This window comes from Glycine soja, chromosome 8 (genome assembly GCF_004193775.1).
Source record: "Glycine soja cultivar W05 chromosome 8, ASM419377v2, whole genome shotgun sequence".
Classification (NCBI taxonomy): Eukaryota; Viridiplantae; Streptophyta; class Magnoliopsida; order Fabales; family Fabaceae; genus Glycine; species Glycine soja.
The window spans coordinates 21,683,500-21,687,079 of record NC_041009.1 but is presented as its reverse complement, the minus strand read 5'-3'; the positions used below and the strand labels follow the sequence as shown (position 1 = coordinate 21,687,079).

The 3,580-nt window shown below is 31.4% G+C and overlaps 1 long non-coding RNA gene across 1 annotated transcript; it reads right to left on the bottom strand.

Moving 5' to 3' along the window:
* Positions 1 to 1,028: 1,028 nt before the first annotated feature.
* Positions 1,029 to 3,023, bottom strand: LOC114424380. Its single transcript, XR_003668981.1, has 3 exons — positions 2,553 to 3,023; positions 2,042 to 2,112; positions 1,029 to 1,466 (listed from the first exon to the last, which is right to left on the bottom strand). It is a non-coding gene; the product is annotated as an uncharacterized LOC114424380 (long non-coding RNA).
* Positions 3,024 to 3,580: the final 557 nt, after the last annotated feature.

Genomic DNA, 3,580 nt, shown 5'->3' with positions numbered 1-3,580 from the left:
TAGGCACAAACTACGAAAATGAAACCCATTTATGTCACAAACAAAACCGGTCCAACTTATTGAAATTGAAAGCTAAAGAAGATAGACCTTAACACAAATTGGATTAACAAGTATATTTTCCTCTAATTTTATTGTGTTCAAGCAAGGATTTCCAATTTCACATTAATTTGTCCAAAAGGATCTTTTACAAGAGTGAAAATGGTTTAATTCCCTTAGAAATTTATCTCTTAGACCACATCAGACTCAAGATATATAATCTAAATCTATTTATAAAATGAATTCTTTAAATGTTTATTTAGTTAAAAGGATATCATATCCTAAAATCAATCAAAGGATTTTTTTTTTAGCACTAAAAGATCCTTTAATTTGAAGTTTTATAACTGGACTTATTTAATTAAACTACAACAGTACCATATAGTCTTTGTAATAATAATAATTATCATATTAAGCTTATACTGAAAAGCTTACATTGCTAATCTTTCAGCATTCCTTGCCTCCTCACGAGCTAATTTATTTTCCTCTAAAGCCCTCTTCATGGCAAATCAGAGAAAAAATTAGCCAATGTTTTTTGGAGAAATGCAAAGTATGCCAGCTTTTTTGTAGCTAGAGACATAAATAAAACCAATTATCTTTGAGCCAAATAATATCCATTAACAGCAAAAGCAGAGGAAACAATCAATGCACATATAATAGAAGATCAATAGTATCAATATAGATCATATCTTGATGGAATCAGAACAAGTCTTTTTAAAATAATTAATAAGAAAGCATGATTTACATAACTTTTAAGATAATTATTATAAAATTAATAAATTTATAATAAATCATTTACCCTGTTAGTACATACATTATTTTTCTCAACTGCATAACATTATTAATTTTTAATTATCAATATGAGTCCATTATTAATTATTAATATATAACAAAACGTGTGACTAATTAAATATCATCATAATTTATAACAATAAAGTGGATAAGAAATCAATGTTAGTCATACCTGATATTGCCAAGCTGTATAAGGTGCTACATTAGCCAAGACAATAATGTTATATAGATATAAATTCATAAAGTTATAGTGATGAAGGTACAAAAATGACCAAGGCTGTAGTTTGGCACAAGCCACAAAAGAAAAGTGCACAGGTGCGCCTATATTAATTAGAAAAATAATCCCTTAACCATAAACAAGTTTGACCAATAAGTATACTAGCAGAATGTTGAAATCCTTAATAGATTGATGATCAAAAGTACAAGATAAATTATAAATTTTCCAGTTTCAAAAAAATGTTGGTACAGTGGAATTTGGGCAAAGCCGAGCCAGAAGTTCAAATCGAATATCCCTTTCGCAGTTCATGGTTCTTGTGTGTATCTTGAATATCTGCATCCTACTCTCTAAGTCAGGAAAGCCAAACTCAACTTTACGGTCCAATCGCCCAGGCCGCAATAGTGCTGGATCTAGAGTGTGAGGCCTAGAAATTGTTGACAAATCAAAACAGAGTCATTGTTCTTTTGAATTTTTAGTTCTGCAAAGTTTTCATGACTAGTTCAAGACACAAATCAAAAAAAAAAAAAAAAATTGAAGTATTATGACTATAACTCTTCTAAACAAAAATATCAGGACACAATTAAATTGTACTTGTAGCTAGTACTTCCGATTTCAGGCTTCTATTTTGGTTCTTCAGTTATAGAAAATAAAATAGAAGCTTAGATCAGTATTCAGAATAAGTTGAAGACACATTTCAGAGGTTGAGAATTGAGATTGCCATCCTCGAAAAAAACTAAATTAGGACAAATATGAGTTTGATTATTCGGCAATCTACATAGTAAATCATTTAAGAAAGCTTGAACTAGCTATGCTTCAAATTGAATCTAAACACAGTTTCTTCAAAACAAATCTAAAACATGATAATAATAGAAATCAATAAAGTCACAAGTGAAATTAAAAAGCTAACAATAGAAAAAATATATTGAATCACAAATTCTTATACAGTTATACAAATCAAAGCTCATTAGAAAAGAAGAAAGAAAGAAGAGAAATACTGACCACAAGAATAATTAAGGATAACACTATGCCACCTGACACAAAGCTCAACCAATGTGTAACTTGCAAAGGCCCTGAGAAGAAACAAAAGGTTATGCTTATTCTCCAAACAGATTGAAACTGAGATAAAACTTGGAGATTGTTTATGAATTGCACGAATCCAAAAATCAAACACTAGAAACATCGTGTGCTAAAATTCAAGAGATCTCAATCAAAGGAAAAAAAATCTCAAAATAAAAAATAAAACATCTTAGACAAGAATCAACAGACATAAATACCAAAATCCAAAAAGGAAAACAAAAACTCTCATAAGAAATCAATACTAAAAATAAACATATCTAAAAAAACCAAAAAAGGAAAACAAAATCTCAAAAAAAAAAAAAGACTCTTCTTTCGACATAGTCTTCCACCACAACACCCCATGGGTAGTAACAATAAGAAAAGCAACTCCACTTTCAAGGAATAAACCCTCATCACCGATGATTCTCTCAAACCACTCCATAAAAAACAGTACCGCAAGATGCCCACGCATAGGCTTGGGACAAATAGAGGCATCGAACCGCAACCCAACCCAAACTTGAACCTGTGCCTCCGTCCATTGGTTCGCCTAGCACCAGCGGCGACACACTATCGGAGTTCAACATTGGCGTGTTCAAGGACATGGCCGTGGTGTCCGAGTCAGCGAGGGAGCCATCGTGGAAAGACAGATCTGAAGGTCACGCGGTGGTTTGAGTGAAGGTCGTATGGGTCGGGTTATGGAGGTGGTGGTGGCATCGAAGTTTGTATGGGTGACGTTGATTCGCCTAACTCCCAGTCCTTGAAGCCAGGGCGGTTCACGGCACACGCTAGCATATGGTTACGGTGTTGCTGCCAGTGATGGTGCTTCTTCTCTATGGCAGCTTTTGGTAGGTTCTGGTTCTACATTGTGCCTTTCCATATTCTAGGAGCGAGTAAGAATAAAAAAGAATATTATTGCACGCAGAATCCCAAAAGACCACGACAATTTTGTTTAAAAAATGGCGTTGAACAGAATAAATTACGTCGTTATTGTTAAAACCGATGTTGCTCTTTTCATATTAATTACAACATTGTCACTGCAGGCTTATTGAAAATCGGCGTGGTTGGAGCATTGTGCAATATTATTATTTTAGTAATGTGCTGATCATTCATTTTTTATTTTTTTTACATTCTCGACTTTTAAAGTCGATGCTATTTTTTGACAAAACTAAATTTTAGCCAAGACAAAACTAAATTACACAATTCTACAGTTTATTATGTCCTGATTTTATTTACAATTTATCATTAGATCGAACTTTTTTACTATATATGTTATATCTATAAAATCTTATATTAATCTAAACTTATTTGATATTTGATTGATACATGTCAAAATTTACATAATAATTAATTTTAAAATATATAAAAATACGATTATTTTAAAATGTAATTTTATCGTCCGTCGTTTCAATTAGTATGCAATATACTAACCTTAGTTTATATATATATATATATATATATATATATATATATATATATATATAT